The following is an 18,856-nucleotide window of genomic DNA, read 5'->3' as shown; positions in this document are numbered from 1 at the left end:
TATATGATGCTGGGCAAGTCACTTAACCTATGTTTGCTTCAATTTTCTGAACTGTAAAATGGGAATAACAACAGCATCTATCTCATGGGATGTTTAACATACTTAGCACAAGGCCTGGCACATAGTAAATGCCACACGAATACTTATTCCTTCCTCTCTCTGGATAATAGTCCAAGAGTCCCCATCGATGTGTCTCATATCATAGCCATAGCTTACCGTAGCCATAGCCATAGCCAGTCAATAAGTATTTATTTCTTAAATGCTTAGTATGTGCCAGACACTGTGCTAAGTGTTAGAGATATAAAGAAGGGTAAAAACAGTTTCTGCATGCCCTGAAGGATCACGCATTTTAATGGGAATATACTTGGTTCATAACATACTTATATGTAAATAACTTAATAATATAACATTTCCCCCATAAATGTTAGTTCACACTCCCATGAGTACACATATACTTAGAAAGAAGAATGGACTTTCACAGGAATTATGTGTGGGACATTAACACATGGGAACACATGGGATTTGATATGTGATGAGAAGGCAAATAAAGGGAATATGTGTGACCAGAGGACCAGTGGGCCATCTTCCCTGTGATCTGCTCTCCACCAATCTTGTTTTCTAGTGCTCCTCACTGAGCACATCTTTCCCACTGTTCTTTGCCTCACTGACATATCTCAGTCAGGCACTGCTCTTCACTGTTGTTGGTTGATCAAGGACTCTCATTATTTTTAGAGTCAACCAATATCCTGAAACAAAATCCGCTAAGTATATTGTGGTTACAGTTCTTTTGCCCACTCTATTAATCATCTTCACCAGCCATTTGAGGGGTGCTGAGGTTAAAAAGTCTCTTCCCTGAAGGGGACAGGCTATCCACCTGCTCTTTTCCTCAGATATAGTCATCTATTGATGCGCTATCTTCAGGTTTACCTGTGACAACCCACCGTGTCCTGGAGGTCCTGTGATTAGTAAGCCCCTCTCCTACAGAGAAGTCTAAAGCTATCATTGATCAGGATCCATTTTCTTCAATTATCTCAACCAGAGTACTCAGGCAATAATTGGGCAGTCCTGCTCTCTTCAGCCAGTTTACACACACCTAGGCTGAGACTTGCTTTTTTCAAGTGCCCCACGCTTCTTTTGTTGACTGCTTCTCTTCTTATAAACTCTTTAATAAAATGATTATATATATGTTTATCTCCCTCAGGCCTCTCAGTTCAACTGTCACTGAGGGGCAGCTAGGTGGAACAGTGGTTAGAGTGCTGGACCTAGAGTCAGGAAGATTTGAGTTAGAATTCTGCCTCAGACTAGCTATATTACCCTGGCCAACTTTCTTAAGCTCTCCAAGCCACGGTTTCCTCATCTGCAACATGGGGATAATAATAGCACCTGCCTTTCAGGGTTATTGTAAGGGTAAAAGGATATAATATACATAAAGCTTTTATAAGTGAAAGTATTATATAAATGCTAGCTATTATTGTTATTATTACTATTACTACTTACAGTAGTCGGGAATTGATTTTAATTTTTCAAGATTTCCTAATATGTCCTCAGTTGACATAAATCTCTTTGGGCTCTTGTTCTTCTTCCTCAGAGAGAAAAGGAATTGATAGATAACTGTAGTAAGGAAAAAAAAATTAACCTCCCCCAGCATATTCTCATTTTATGTGAATAGTAAGGGCTGAATTGACCAGGTAACTTTTCTGAAAGGCTGTTGACCTTTGTCCTACTTTCCCCACCTATCCATTACAGTCTGGTCTCTCTCTTTCTCAGCTGGCTACACTTATTGTGGGAATTTTGTTAATACCCACACGGGGGGCAATTACCATTCCAGAATGGCTGGTGTAGACTAAGCAACATGGAACTTGTACTAATATTCTTAGGTTTTGAGAAGACCTATAAACTAGTTGAGGAGAGGACATCTGGAACTTAGGAGATGCTGGGGTCCACAGCTATGTGGCAGATGTAATATTAGGTATTATATTATTTCTCATATTGATTATAGGCAAAATTCAAAACATTGGATGGGTAACTGTCAATTATGCTATGGTCATGATGGCTTAGTGAAATATGACAATTTAGGATGGTGGCAGTGTTTTCCAGGAGTTGGGGGCTCAGAGCTATTCTGATTGGGTAAGTGCAGACTAATCACAATCTTTAGCTTAAGAAGATGAGTATGGTTACCTAGAGAGAGGTCATTACCCAGTCCTTTCTGAGAACCATAGAGAGCTTTTTCACAACCCTGACATTCTCTGGAATGGAGTATGCCTCACTTGTCAGGGTGAATGTGGGACATCCTAAAGCCTTTTCTTTTTGGTGAATAGGATTGTGTTAGTGACTAATAATATTCCCTAGAGGTTAAATACCTCTTTGTAACTTCTACGTATTGTTGCTCCAAATTCTGCCTTCTGGGATCAGAAAGCACAAGCCCAATCCCTCGTTCAGGTGATAGACCCTCAAACACCAGAAGTCAGCTGTGACATTTCTGTCTTCCCTTCTCTAGTCTATGACTACCCCCTAGTCTTCATGTGATCCCTGAATGGCATGAAATCAAGGTCTTTAAGTGAGTATGCTGCTGTCCCTCTACCTTGTTGCCCTTCTTTGGACACCTTCCGCATGTGTTTTCTTTTTAGACTATTGGGCCCCAAACTGAGCCCAACAGTCCTAATGTCATTTGACCAGAGCAGATTATAGCAGGAATATAGCCTCTTTGTTTCCAGAAGCTATATCTGCCTTAATGCAGTCCAAGATCTTCAGTAAGGACTGTGGATATATTTGTCATGGAAAAGAAGTACCCTCAAGATTGCTACATCCAGTCTCTTTTGCTGCTTTTGTATGAAATCCATACTCGGCTAACACTTGACTCTGCAATTCTGAAAATGATGCACAATATTTCATTATTCAGATGAACATTAGAATAGTCTACTGCTGTTTTTTGAGATTGTGCAATAAATTGGAATCTAGAATATTTGGGGGATTTTTTAAAGGAATTTATTTTTTGAGAAACATAAGCAATTTCTTACTTTCTTTGGTTGGATTTGGACAGTTGCTTGTAGAATTTTGCTAATTATAACCAAGCTGATTGGCTTACATATGCCCATGGTAAGTCTGGTTTGGACTTTGTGTTCTATTTGTGTTCTAGACCATGTGTGTGCTTGAAACCAACAAAAATAGCTATTCATTTGCTTCCATGGGAAACTGATTATTCCAAGTTTGATTTTCAGAAGCCAAAGATCTCTCTCTTAACCTTTATGTGCCTTATTGTAGCTGTTAAAACAAAAATTGGCAATGTCTTGTAAATCCCAGTTCCTACAGTGCCCTTTCCTTATTTTTGGCTCTAAATCTTACCAAAGCAAAGTGATATTACATACCAACCTGACTCTGAGATCAGAAGATTCCTGTGGAGTGTTTATTTCTCTCCAATCATAAGATGTATTGTTAATGTACACTGGGAATGGTGAAAACAAACAGACCATTTCTGAATGCCTTTTACAGTGAAAATATCTAAAGTGACTTAAAAGCCAGACTAGTAAAAATGGAACAAAGCTGCAATTATTTTCAAAAATGAGTCATACTTAAAGGAAAAGAAATTCCAAAATAGAAAATACTGATAACAGAGGGTATCTTTCCAGCTCCATGAATAATGAAGCAATGATTACATTGCCTAAGAGTGTCTGCTTAGAGTCTTAAGAGTTCTTAGTCACCCCAAACATTCAGTTTTGTTATGAAATAGAAGGGGAAAAACCAAAACATAAAGAAAAATATTCACTTGATTAGGGTAGCATAGCACATCACCTGTGTTCTGTACCTAGTATTATTTAAGAAATCATTGATTTCCCCCAAATTCCTGGAAGTGGTTAGAGCTCAGACCTATATTCTTATCTCCACATTAGGTGATACAGCAGATTGAGTGCTGGACCTGGAGTCAGGAAGACCTGTAGTCTCAGATATTTATTGTCTGTGTAACCCTGGGCAAATCTCTTAACCTCTATTCTCCTCATCTGTAAAATTAGATTAAAAATAGGACCTACTTCCCACAATTGTGAAGATCAAATGAGATAATTATTATAAAGTGCTTAGCATAGTATCTGGCACATCATAAGCTCTATGTAAATATTGGTATTATTATTTTCAAAATTCATTATGTCACATTTAATCTCAGTGTACTCTAGCACAATTTTAAAATGTCAGTAATTTCCATATGAACTCCTAGTGTGGGATGTCCCTGCACTAGTCTAGATCTCAACCTGCCTATGCCTTAATAGATAAGCCCTAGGGAATTGCCAGAACCACAAAGAGATTAAATGACTTGCCCAGGGTCCCCCTGATTATAATTGTTAGAGGGAGTTATTAACAACTATTTTGAAACTGTTGACAAACCTGAAATTATGATGTAACCAAGATTTCTAGCCAACCCTAGAGCACTTTACATGAGGCTCTCTTCATTGGTGGAGAGAATACTGACATGGTACTGTGTGAAGGGCAGGGTTGATGTGAGTCCTTTGAAGAAGAAAGGTATTTTTTTCTTTCCTCAAGAGAGACACTTGTGCTTCCAGACTCTCCTTGGGACCAAATCTAGAAAGAAGAAAGAAAAAGGCTATCTTTCATCTTTATAGGTGAGGTAGGCTCCTCAATATGTCCCTGACTTCTAGCATGCCTCCCAACAGATCCTCTGGCCTTTCTCTAAATGGATGTGAATGTGCCATCTTGAATCAAATCAGAGCTGCTGATCTTCTTTTACAGCACTTATATTCCTGCCTTGCTAGTACATTATAGCTGGTCTAGCAGGCATTGGCCACAGATGCTTAGGAGGCTTTCTTTCAAAAGACCATTTCTGTTCACATGGCAGACCCAAGCTCATGATGGAAGGAAACAAACATTTATTATGTGTCAGGCACTATGCTGTGGGGAGCTAGGTGGTACAGTGGATAGAGTTCCAGGCCTGGAGTCAAGAGGACTCCTCTTCCTAAGTTCAAATCTGGCCTCAGACACTTACTAGGTGTGTGACCCTGGTCAAGTCATCTAACCCTGTTTGGCTCAGTTTCCTCATCCATATAATGAGCTTGGAAAGGAAATGGCAAACTACTCCAGTATCTTCGCCAAGAAAACCCTAAGTTGGGTCATGAAGAGTCAGACATGACTGAAACAACTTAACAACAACAGGCTAATGACTTTACAAATATTATTTCACTTGATACTAGCAACAGAGAGGTAGGTGCTATTATTACCCTCATTTTAAAACTGAGAAAACTGGGGTGGAGCCAAGAGAAAACTGAAGTGGAGTGAAAGCAGTGACTTGCTTGAGCTCTCCCCCAAACCCCTCCAAATACCTGTAAAAATGGCTTTAAACAAATTCTAAAGCAGCAGAACCCACAAAAAGACAAAGTGAAACAAATTTCTAGCCCAAGACAACCTGGATGGTTGAATGCAAAGTTATATTGCACTGGACTGGGAGAGAAGTGCAGTTCTGTGTGGGTGCACAGGCCACTGCGAACCTGGAGCAGACCTCAGAGGACTGAATTGTGGTCAGCTTTGGCGGCTTCCAGACGTCTCAACCCACGAACACCAAAGACAACTTAGAAGGTCAGTGGGAAAAGTCTCTTTCTGTGGTGAGAAAGAAACACAGGGTCCCAGCCCCCATTCCCTGAGCTCAGCCTGGGGTGGCGGCTCCCTCCCGAGCTTCTGGCCCACAGACTGAGGAGGAATAGAGTGGATGATCAGAGGGTGATTGCAGGGATCTCTCTCCTGGTGCAGGATTCTCCTGCTTTGCCTATGCTTGGATCTGGGTCACAGTTCTGGGCGGCGGTCCTGGGGCATGGTGGAGCTTGTAGTGGCTGTGAAAAGGATATCCTCCTCACAGTGCCAAGACAGAAAAAAGTGCTTGTGGTCACTCATAGATCAGAGCACAGGCCAGGAAGGGAGTAAACACCTCACCCTTGATCATAGCACCTTGGAAGAACTGAAAATTTACAGGTCCCTAGAAGTATCTCTGAAAACAGCTTCACAAAACCCCTGAAGCTTGGGACAGTACATTTTCCACACTGGAAACAGACCCATACCTTAACAAAGAGTTTATAACTCAAGTAATTGGCCAGGATCATGAGCAACCTGAGGAAAAAGAGTCAGACTATATTATCTTACTTTGGTGACAAAGAAGATCAAAATATACAACCAGAAGAAGACAACAAAGCCAAAGCTCCTACCTCCAAAGCCTCTGAGAAAAATATGAATTGGTCCCAGGCCATGGAAGAGCTCAAAAAGGATTTTGAGAAGTAAGTAAGAGAAGTAGAGGAAAAACTGAGAGTGACACAAGAAAATCATGAAAAACAAGTCAACAGCTTGCTAAAGGAGACCAAAAAAATACTGAAGAAAATAGCACCTTAAAAAAATAGCCTAACCCAAATGGCAAAAGAGGTCCAAAAATCCAATGAGAAGAATGCCCTAGAAAGCAAAATTGGCCAAATGGAAAAGGAAGTCCAAAAGCTTGCTGAAGAAAATACTTCCTTAGAAAGTTGAATGGAGTGATTGGAAGCTAGCAACTATATGAGAAATCAAGGCACTGTAATACTAAACCAAAGGAATGAAAAAAAATAGAAGAGAATATGAAATATCTCATTAGAAAAATGATGACCTGGCAAATAGATCCAGGAGAGAGAACTTTAAAGTTGTTGGACTATCTGAAAGCCATGATCAAAAAAGAGCCTAGACATCATCTTTCAAGAAATTATCAAGGAAAACTGCCCTGATATTTTAGAACCAGAGGGCAAAATAGAAATTGAGAGTCCACCGATCACCTCCTGAAGGAGATCCCCAAAGGACAACTCCTAGGAATATTGTAGCCAAATTGCAGAATTCCCAGGTCAAGGAGAAAATATTACAAGCTGCCAGAAAGAAGCAATTCAAGTATTGTGGAAACACAGTCTGGATAACACAAGATTTAGCAGCTTCTACATTAAGGGAGGGAATGGAGTATGATATTCTGGAGGGCAAAGGAGATAGGATTACAACCAAGAATCACCTACCCAGCAAAACTGAGTAAAATCCTTCAGGGTAAAAAATGGTCATTCAATGAAATAGGGGACTCTCAAGCATTCCTGAGGAAAAGACCAGAGCCGAATATAGAATTTGTCTTTCAAATACAAGACTCAAGTGAAACATGGAAGAGGTGAACAGGAAAGAGAATTCATAAGACACTTGTTAAGGTTGATCTGTTTACATCCCAGCATGGAAAGATGATATTGGTAACTCATGAGTCCTTTGTCAGTGTTAGGGTAGTGGGAGGGAAAAAATTATGTGTATGGATAGATAGATAGATAGATAGATGGATAGAGGGCACAGGGTGAGTTGAAGATGAAGGGTGATATCTGGAAAATAAAATTAAGGGATGAGAGGATTATACTGGGAGAAAGAGAAAGGGAGAAGTAGAATGGGGTAAATTATCTCACATGAAACAGAGAAGAAAAGGCTTTTACAGGGGAGGGTAAATGGGGGAGGTGAGAGGGAATGAGTGAATCTTATTCAGGATTTGGCTTAAGGAGGGAATAACATGAACAATGGGGTATGGAAATCTATCTTACCCTACAGGAAAAAAATGGGGAAGGGAACAATAGATCAGGGGGTTGATAGAGGAGAGGTTAGATTGGGGGAGGAGATAATCAGAAGCAAACACTTCTGAAGAGGGACAGGGTCAAAAGAGAATAGAATAAATGGGGGGGTAGGATAGGATTAAGGGAAACAGGACTACTATGGAAGTGTTTTGCATGGCTACACATCTATAATCTGTATCGAGATGCTTGCCTTTTCAACGAGGGTGGGTGGGGAGGGAGGAAGGGAGAAAATTTGTAACCCAAAGTTTTAAAAACACATGTTAAAAAAAAAGAAAAAAGAAAATGCTAATTATCTTAAACATGGAAATAAAATAAAACTTTCCTCTAAAAAAAATTGAGAAAACTGAGACAAACAGAAGGTAAATGACATACATGGCTAGTAAGTATCAGAGATCAGATGTGAACACATCTTTCTGATTCCAGGCCTAGCACTCTGTCCACTGCCCCATGTAAATGCCTCGTGAGCACTTGCTCTGTCAATATTCAAACTCTTCTTATGTCTTGATATAATCTCCTCATCCTATATTCCTGAAATTTCTCTAATATTTGAATTTTATACCTGGTTCAGATTAGATTATAAACTCCTTGAATTTGAAAGCAAGGACTGTCCTTTGCCTCTTTTTGTATTCCCAGAACTTATCAGAGTGCCTGACACATAGTAGGTGCTTAATAAATACTAATTGATTGAGATAAGACCCTCATTCCAAGACAGATGGTACTTTACCAGCCTCAAGTGTTATTGGCTATAAATGTGTAACCTGAATGGCTTATAACCTGTCTTTTGGTTGAAGGCAGTTTGTTGGGTAGTGGCTTGAGATCTCCACTGGAAGTCAAGAAGAACTTATTTTGAAGTTTACCTCAGACACATTAGCCATATGACCCTTGACAAGTCAACTTTTCTTTGCCTCAATTTCTTCCTTTGTATGGTGGAAACAGTAATAGCATGCATTTCATGGGGTTAGTAATAGATTAGACCAGATTCAGAGCTGGAAAGTGTTTTAGAAGCCATCGGCTCGAAGCTCCTAATTTTACAGATGAACCATAGAGAGGGTCAGTGACTTGCCTAAGGTAACACAAGTGATAAAACTGATATTTAAAGCCAGGTCCTGTCACCTCTCATCTCAAATGCAACACACCTTCCATTGCTTCCTTCTTTGTGAGGATCAAATTTGTATTTTTAAATTATCTGTAAACTTTAAAGTTCAGTATAGATGTTATCCTATTTTTATTATATTATTATATATTATATACTATTATATTTTTATTAATGTATCATTATTTTATATTAATATGTTATTACATATTATTATATTTTGTATTTACACTTTGTGTTCTGAATGATTTGTCCTTAATACAATTGCAAGAACACATTTTCATTTGAGAGAACTTATTGGAAACTTCTGTGATACTCGCCTGTGATTGGATTAATCTGTCATGTGAAAGCTGACTGTTTCAAGACTGGAGTTTGTGCTGACTCATGCTCATGAAAGGCTATACCCAAAGTTGACTTCTTAAATCACTGTGGTCTATAAGGGACATCTGGGGAAGTGCCAGATATCTTATTCCCAGACCAGATTTATTGCAACATTGAGACTCTTTGCCAACACTATTGGTAGAGTCTGTCTGTAAGCTAGATGGTGGTAGATATATGCAATAATATTTGCTGTGGAAGGATGAAGGCTGAGCATACTATGAGCTGAAGCATGTGTATTCTTGCTGAATACACTTCACCAATGAAAAGCCTGATTTAAGCATCAGTGATTTTGCTTTTTAATGGAAACTCAAACCTTAATTGACCATCTCAGTAACCTATACTGGATCTGAAATCTGAGCCTACATGGACCATTGCACTTCTCTTACTATGATTTGAATACGTCATCTCTGCTGTCACATTTGAACATCTTGAGAGCATAACGTATAGTCAGAAAGAACAAGACTTAAAGCAAAAACACCTGGGTTTGATTGCCAACTGTACAGCTTATGAATTGTCTGACCTTAAGCACATTCCATGGTCTCTCTGGGCCTCCTGATTTATCATCTGTGGAATGGGGATATTAATATTTCATTGTCTTTTGTAAAAATCAAATGAGATGATTATTTAACCCTAAATCTTAAGGTTTACTTAAAAGTTATAATCTGAGCTCTTATTATTTTGTATTCTCTATGGAGCCTAGAGTATTGAATGCATTAGTTCAATAAATACTTGTTAGTTGAGTGATTCCTCTTGTTCTGCCTTAAATGAAAAGAAGAATTTGGTTTTGGGAAATGAAAACAACTTATTTATTTTGGATACATTTAGATGTCATTGTTACATGTAAAAAATTAGTTAATTATAATCAAGTTGATTGATTTACATATGCCAATGACATTGAATAGCTGTCAATCATCTTTTGATAAAGGCTGTGGCAAAATGAGATGATGCCTTGACTTGTCCCTGGATGGATCTTGGGGTTCAGTTTTAATGGCACCACCCAAGACCAAAAATAGGGATGACTACTATCAAAGAAGTTGCCCTTTGACCTTTCTGCACTGATGCTTTTCCAAGCTTCACCAAGCTTATCCACTGGAAAGAAACACATAGGCAATTGAGGTAAACATCTGTATCTTATGACATAGTAATAGCTAGCTTTGATATTGCATTTTGAGGTTTGCCAAGAGTTTTACATATGTTGTCTAATTTGATCTTACTATAATGTAGATAATTTTAGTGTACAAACTAGCATGTTGTATAGCTGGATGGGTAGCCCACACCATCAGTTGGTGCACTAATATAATACCTAGGAGAGACAGTGAGGATGGACAATGAACCAGGCCCAGAACGGAATAGGAGGAAGACAGTAGGCTGGTTGCATTTGGGTAATGATATGGTGCTTGTAACAATGCCAAGCGGTTGCCTGAAACAAACAAGCAAATGAATTTTTAAAAATTGCATTAAAAAAAATTCTTGTGGTGAGGTTATATGGTTATGAATTACAGGATGTCATGGTCATTGAAGCATCAAACTTGTGGGTGAACCAAAAGACAATGGAGAGATGTATTCTAGGTATAAAGAAGGTATAGTATATAAGCAGGGATGACTTACATGTAGTGGCAGGAAAGGCAGAGATGTCATGATAGGAAAAGAAGGTAAGCCAGCTGGATAACAAAAGTGGGAAATAACAGATGGACTAGCCCAGGTGTTGTACTTCAAGCCACATAAAGAGAAAGGTCAAGAGAAGGTTGCTAGCTCTTTGGATGGATCCCTTTTGGAGTATTTGTGGGAGGACACAGAAAGCAGTATTACAGAAGGAGGGGGCATAAATAGACTTGCAATCTATACTATGGGAGGGAATGCCCACATCGGTGAGATCCATTGATGTATACAATGTATTTGGGTATGTTACCAATGTAGTCTTCTGTTGCTCCATCGCTTTGGCTCATGGGTACAGCACAAAAGCCTTTAGAAGTTCTGTTCTGCTGCATCGTGCTCACCAGCAGATTCTTCTAGCAGGACTGGAGTTCTCTTGGCTGGTCCCCTTCACTTTTACAGTCTGTTCCAGGCTAAGATGATTTATATAATTCCCTCGGCTGTTAAGAGGTGCAGTGGATAGAGTGCAGGACTTAAGAGTAACAAAGACTTAAGTTCAAAGCCAGTCTTAGACACATCCTACCTGTGTAACTCTGAACAAGTTACTTAACTGCTCTGTGCCTCAGTTTCCTCATCTGTAAAATGGGGATAATAACATCACCTACCTCAAAGGGTTGCTGTGAGGGTCAAATGAAACAACATATGTAAAGTGCTTTGAAAACTTTAAGCGGACATATAACTGCTAATTGTTATTATCATCATCATTGAGTGCAGAGATTATTTACACTTTTGTCTTTGTTTTAGAGTTTAGCACAATACCTGGTACACAGTAGGTGCATAATAAATGCTTGTTGATTGATTTCTGGAGAAGCAAATTTCTTTCTTGTTCCAGGTTATCCCTCATTTTAGCTACTGGCTAAAACTGTCATCTCCCTCACCAACTCTCTTACCCTTTCCTCCCATCCCAGTTCTCATATTAGGAATCCTTTCTTCAAATGGTTGTCTCTATCCAACTTTTGATACGGAGAATAGGAACATAGAGATCAAGATGGAAGGGACCCGAGAGGCCATCTTGGGAATCTGAGGCTGATAGAGGTTAAGTGATTATACAAGTCACAGAGGCGAGAAGAGGTTGTTTAGAAGGTTTCCTGAGCTCTGGCAATTTCAATCAACAATCATAATTAAGTGCCTGTTATGGCCAGGCGTTATTCTAAGTGCTGAGGATACAGATACAAAAAAGATAGTTCCTGCCCGCAAGGAGCTTACAATTTAATGAGGGAAGACAGTGAACAAAAGAAAGCTGAAAAGTAGGGATGGGATGACCAGCAAAGATAGCCAATGCTGAGGGCACAGTGGAGAAGTGAGTCAGAGAACTCCCTGGGTAGTGTAGCCACTCGAGAAATGACGAGATGTCTGAGTTGGGCTCTCTCCATATATGGACGTTTAAAGTCATCTGTCAATCAGAAAGATAGAGGTTAGTGATGAGGGAGGGCGCCAAGGCCTGGATGATGATAATAATAACATTAGAATGAGCTTCCTGGGGCATCGTGTAAAAGTCAGAGAAGGCCCAAGATAGTGTTGTCAAATTGTATCATACTTCCTAGAATATTCTGTCCTCTCTCTCTCTCTTTTTTTTTTATCTAAGGTTTATAGAAGAGATTTTTTTTAGCTCTTTCCAGTCCTCCTTAAATTTTATTATCTATTTATTTTCTGAGGCTGAGACTCCCTAATTCACTTGGGTTAGAATTCAGTTGCTACTTATGGGCCAATCCCATTGCTAATCATCCTGGAATCTTTGACCAGCTCCATTACTGACTTCCACTGCTTCAGTCCTTCTCAGGCATCCTGTGGTCCCCGATTTTTGAGGCTCACCATATTGGTGTCAGATTAAATTCAGATGTCCAATCAATTTTACTCCTGCTGAAGCTTAGACCTCCCACACTCAGGAGATCCATCAGCCTCTACCTCGCCCAGTAGCTGGAATTACAGATGTGTGCCACCACACTGGGCCATCTCGTTGACTTTTCAACTACATGGCTCACTGCTAGTGAATTGTTCCTTAGACACTTTCTCTCTTTGGTTTTCATGACTGATTTTCTTCCAATTTCTGTTAGCTCATAATTGTTTCTTTTAATGAATATTTTTTCCTTATTCTCTCTAAAGAAGGATTGTCCCTCAAGACTCAGTCCTGAGTCTTCTCCTCTTCTCTCTAATTATTCCCTCCCTTCAAGAACTTATCTATCTTCATGACTGCCTATGACCTTTATGTTTATGATTCCAAAATCTATGACTCAAGACTTTATAGCTCTTATAACTTCAAATTTTAGCAGGCTATAGAGAAGTTGTGCAGTTCTACTTGGCAGTTCTGAGCACTGGGAGCCATGTTGACTTGGGTTTAAATCCCATCTCTGACCCTAGTGATCATGGGAATCATAGTACCTAGAACTAGACTAAGAAAACTTAGGTCCTTTAGTTGCCCCTCTTTATTTTTAAACAAATGAGGAAACTTGGGTCAGAGAGAGTTACTGATTTTCCCAAGGTCACCCAGATAGCAAGTGGCATATCCTGGTTTTGAAACCAGGACCTTTGGATTCCAAATCCAGTGATCTTTTTTTTTTTCTTGTACCACTATATAGGGAGCTGTAGAGATCTCTTTGCTCTATACATTCTATTTTAATTCAATTGAACACATATCAATTATGTAAATATTATATGCCAAGCACTGTGCTAGGTGCTGGGGATACAAAAACAGTAAAAGCAAATAAATAAAATAATCAATATTCCACATCTTCAAAAATTCTACACTTTGCTGGAGTAGTTTATCTTCTACTGGCTGCCAGATATATTGGAATTTTTTCTAGCCTTCTGTAGTTTCCTCTTCTGAAATGGGCTTTGGCAGTAGCTGAAGATTTGTTCAAGGAAAGAAAGGAAGCTGTTTCTAAAAGTGAAATAGTAGGAAGTGGCCCAAAGAAAGCCTTCCATAACTCATACAACGGATGGCTCTGTAGTACATTTAAATGAAAGAGAACCAGAGGGGCATTCTATGTGACCCAGGCTTTGCTAACCAGGAGTATCTATTTCCTGCCGACCTTCATTTGGGACCATTTATTTTAGACTGGTAATTGCTTTTTGCTTATTTTTCCTGAGTAAAAGTTACGGGTTTATGAGCAGTGTTGGTGGGTTTGATCCTCTTCAGTCATTCTCAGCTGGTACCTTTTTGTTATTAACCACACACATCTAAGGAGGAAGCTGCCTGAATGGCAAGAATACAGCTTGTGCCTGGAGGTGGGAAAGACATTAACCTGTAACCCTGGGCTTCATACAGATTATCTGGGCAATCTTGGTGTCATTTTCTCTGTGTTCTACTCAAAGGAGCTAACCAGTTTCAGACATCATGATTAAAGGCTAGCCAGCATTTGTATAGGGAAGGTAGGTGGCACAGTGTATAAAGCCCTGGACTTGAAGTCAAGACTTCTCTTCCTGGATCCAATTTTGGCCTTAGACACTCACTAGCTGTGTGATCCTGGGCAAGTCACTTAAACTTGTTTGCCTCAGTTTCCTCCTCTGTAAAATGAGCTGGAGAAGGAAATGGCAAACCACTCTAGTATGTTTGCCAAGGAAGCCCCAAATGGGGTCATGGAGAATTGGACAGGACTGAAATAAATGAACAGCAAAAAATAACATTTATAGACATTTCAAGGCTTATACATCACTTTCCTCACATAACTCCATAAATTATAAGTATTTTTACCATTTTACAAAGTGGGAAAGTGAGGCTCATGATCACATAGGGATATCAGAGGTGGGGTTTGAATAAAGGTGTACTGACTCCATGGCCAGAAAGATTTCCACTAGCCAGAGGCTCCCCAAGTGGGTGATACCACCCCCTGGGGGTGTTGGAATGATGGGGCAGTGGCAGTAGGCTTGGTTGCAGTTGGGGGGCATTGAATAAAAATAAGGGGATTGTGGAAGCATAAGGAAAGAACAGAAGAAAATTTTGAAAAGCCATTCATACATATTTCATCTGTTGTGTAGCAGAGTTAAAGTTGCAGTGATAACATTATTTTCCAAATAAACACACAAAATGCAAGTTACAACTGATCAATGAATAAGTCCTTGGACAGGTCTTAACAAGTAAGTGTTGGCAGGCAAGCATGTGGTGCATTGTCGGGAAGTCCAGCATGCATCATCAGGAATATGTGCATGTAATGACTTGTTTAAAATACAATGCTATCCAGTTACATGATGTAATAATTATCATTAAAATTTCAATGCAGGAAAAAAACTCACAAATTCACAATAATAAATTATTAAATGTAAGATTTGTCATTTAAAATATTTTGTATTTTTTTAAAATGTCACAAATTTTTTTTAAAAATTAAAGCATTAAAGAAAATAGATTTCCAGGGGTGCATGGAGTAACATTATTTTTAGAAGGGAGCAGTAGGCCAAATAAGTTTGGGAACCTCTACAATAGACCCTGTTGATGTTTGTTGTATGCTTGTCCTAGAGCATTGATTAACTCCTTGTGGTACATTAAATACATATACATACACATATAAATGCATACATACATGTGTATATATGTATATATACATGCATATTATGTATGTTTCTGATGGCTTTCTAGGGGCAGCTAGATGGTACATGGATACAGTGCCAGGACTAGAATCAGGTAGATTTGAGTTCAAATCTGGCCTTAGATGTTTATTTAACTGTGTGACCTTGGGCAAATCACTTTACCTCTGTCTACCTCAGTTTCCTCATATGTAAAATGATAATAATAATAACATCTACCTCCATGGTTGTTGTGAGGATTAAATGAGATAATCGTAAAGCACTTAGCACAGTATCTGGCACATAGAGAACACTATATAAATTTTAGCTATTATTTATTTGTTATACATTATATATGTATTTATGTATGTACATCCATCCATCTATATCTGTGTATATTGATAGGATTAGAATATGTTGATATATTGGTATGCTCTGAAATTTATATATAAAGAGAGTAAAAACACCTAATATGTGGGATATAACCCAGGGGAGAGGGACTCAAGTGGGTCAGTGATTCTTAGCTGAGGATAAGAGAATTTCTCTTCTCTATTGGCCTTCTGCCATGTCTTTTAGCTTAGCTCTGCAAAGTGGAGGCTCTGGCTGAGCTCGCCTGGAAGCCAGGCCTAGGTCTTTGGAGCTGAGTCAGGAAGAAGCTGTTGGGTTCAGGTGCATGATGAGGCCATAGGGGATGGTTATCATTGAAAGCAGGAGTTAAAACAAGGCCACAGCAGGTATAGCAGAAGGAAAAACACTCCTTATGGAGAATAGGGCAAGCAATGGTTGGCGCTGCTAGAAGCTGTTTTCCACAGCAGTGAAAGGAGTGGCTGGTAAAGGGAGGTGTGCTTGGAGCTGGTGGCCATTTTCTTTCATTCGACAGAAATGGAAGGCTCCTGATGTAGACCAATAGAGAAGATGGATTGACATGCCTATTAGAATGATAGCACACTGAAGGCAGGAGTCCAGGGTGCAAGAGGAATTGCATCCATCCAGCCAACTGGCAGAGGGACTTCAAATCTATCAGTGCCACTCATAGAGAGTATTGCTATAAGAGGATGATGCTGGTGATCCCCAAACTGACCCATGCAGTCCTGTAGAAGCCAGAGTGTACCCTAACACAAAGCTAGATTGACATCCCTACCTATTGGGACCAAGCTGCGGAGGCAGGGGAGCTCCTGTGAACAACAGTGATCTTTGTTCTGTCTTTGTTCATCTTTATGTGAGACAGGTTTTAATTCCCTTGGGTTTCCTTGTAGGGTTCAGAGCCCAAGTTGGCCCCATGTATTCAGGGAAAAGAGGGCTTTGGGAGTGGAAATCTTTTTGTTTTATTTATTTATGGGATGGGACCTGGTCTTCTCAGTTCCTAAGGGTAACCAATGTGTGATATAAATTTTCCATGGACTCTGCCAATTAGAATGTGCCTAAATTTATCAGCTGAGACTTTCCCTCTCATGATTATAACCCAAGAAGGTAGTTCAATGAACAGATAAAGCAGAGACACATTGAGCAAAACTATGCTTGGTATAATGAAGAGTATAATGATTATAGTGAGTAAGAATGGACTAGACTATGTTGGCCACAATCTGAATAACATAGGTGGAAGAGGAAACCAAACCATAAATGCTATACCTGGTCAGAAATAAGAATAATATACTTCTTGAGAGGTAGCCGTGGTATAAACAGTAAAAGGAGAGACTGAGTAGCTTTCAAAGAGGCATGAATGTGGAAGCCTTCTGATGTTGGTGAAGGAGGGCCCAGAGCTTGGAGGCCATGGGAGAAGGGGCATCAATGTGGGGGCTTTTTGCAAGTTTACAAAGGGAAGGAAGAACTTTCCTGGGTTGTAGCCTGGGGTATCCCCAGCTCTGCTTGGCTTGTAGAAAGGATGTCTTTGCCTAAACCCTGGATCCCCATGCTCCATAATCCCATTTGGAGAAGCAGATGCTGGGAGAATAAGCATGGCAACTCTAGCTGGTCAAACTCATGTCAAGGCCACACCTGGGAAAAAGAAAATGAGGAAGGGAAAGAAGAAAGGTAGGCTAGACGTCTTACATTGTGTGCTGAAGACTAGGGTGTACTATAACAACTAACGTAAACTGTATAACAGTTACCTTTTTAATCTGAATTTTGGCCTACCCTCACCTCCATCATATGTTCTTTTTGCCTTTTCTCTTAATTCTAATACCTTCTCTGTGCTGATAATTTTCTATTTATCCTGTGTATGTATGTGGTTGTTTACATGTTGTCTCCCCCATTAAACCATGAGCTCTTTGAGGGAAAGGACTGTCTTTTGCCTTTCTCTGTAGCCTCAATGCTTAGCACAATGCCTGGTACATATAGACACATAATAGCAATAATAATAACTAACATTCCCAACAATAACTATTTAAGTTCAAGGACCTAAGAGGTTAGTAGGTCATTTTCTGAGTAGTAACACAGCATTAGGAAAAGAACATTGGATTGGGAGTCAAAAAGATGTGGGCTTGAATCTCACCTTTTCTATTTATTAGACACTTAATCACAACCTCTGTGCTTCAGTTTCCTCATTTTAATCCAGTTCAAGGGACACTTGGGAGCATTATGAGCCTCATAAAGGTATGAAAATATATTAGATGACCTCTAAGGTCCCTCCCAGCTCTGTCTGATCTTTTTGCTTGACTAGCCAGCTCTTCCCTTTTCCTTTTCCTGCAATGGCTGGTAGCAGATGTTCAATAAGTAGGTGACACACTAAAATTCCCTCCTCCTGGTTCTGCACAAAATCATACCAGGCATGTTTTTGGCAACATACACCATTCACATTGTAACAACACCTGCTAGTTCTGGGGCCCGATTAAGGTCTGTCAGTATTTCCATTCTTGATGCTTTTTCCAGGGGATATAATTTGGATGAGTTCGGTTCCTCCGGTTTGTAATTTAGGACATGGGATGTCCACTCAGATATCATGGCCTTGTGATTTAAATTGGTTCTGATTATTTCCCGTTAAAAACATGCTAGCCTTTGTTTCTAATTTTGCTGCAGAAAGTTGGAGGGGGAAAAAGCATGACCTTTTGGAACAAAAGAAGCAGTAAAAGAAATCACAGCATCCAAATGCAGGATACCAGTAGGAGCAAATGTCTGCCTGAGGAGTGAGGGGATTTAGAGCAATGGGACACCGAGAATTTTAGCATATTTACTGGGGAGAAAGAAGAAGCCTGGCAAATCCCAAGGGAAGTTAGGATTCACCCCTATAGTACAGGCATAAAGAGTAATTTTAACATGAGAATTCTTCCAAACCTAGAAATATGGTACACCTCTTTCTTTCATAGTTGCATTCTTGTGAAACTCTCTTAAAATTTCCTCACATAAGATCTTATTTCACAGGGTAAAAATAATAGCTAACATTTATAGGCAGCTAGGTGGTGCAGCAGATAGAGCACTAGACTTGGAATCAGGAAATCTCATCTTGAAATCCTGAGTTCAAATCTAGCCTCAGATACTTGCTAGCTGTATGACCTTGGGCAGGTCACCTAGCCCAATTTGCCACAGTTTCCTCATCTGTAAAATGATCCGGAAAAGGCAATGGCAAGCCACTCCAGTATCTTTGCCAACAAAACCCCAAATGGGGTCATGAAGAGTCGACTGTTACTATAACACA

At 39.6% G+C, this 18,856-nt stretch overlaps 1 long non-coding RNA gene across 1 annotated transcript in view; it reads left to right on the top strand.

Annotated features, from left to right (window-relative positions):
• The first annotated feature begins 4,468 nt into the window (after positions 1–4,468).
• LOC110195627 (uncharacterized) overlaps positions 4,469–18,856 on the top strand; it is a 36,874-nt gene continuing 22,486 nt past the window's right edge. The window contains exon 1 of the long non-coding RNA XR_013485613.1: positions 4,469–4,610. This is a non-coding gene — a long non-coding RNA (uncharacterized LOC110195627). The remainder of the gene's footprint in view (positions 4,611–18,856) is intronic.

The sequence above is a fragment of the Phascolarctos cinereus genome, unplaced genomic scaffold (assembly GCF_003287225.1).
Source record: "Phascolarctos cinereus isolate Bilbo 61053 unplaced genomic scaffold, phaCin_HiC Scaffold_4;HRSCAF=312, whole genome shotgun sequence".
Classification (NCBI taxonomy): Eukaryota; Metazoa; Chordata; class Mammalia; order Diprotodontia; family Phascolarctidae; genus Phascolarctos; species Phascolarctos cinereus.
Note: the sequence above shows the minus strand (reverse complement) of the source record. Positions and strands in the feature narration are given on the sequence as shown.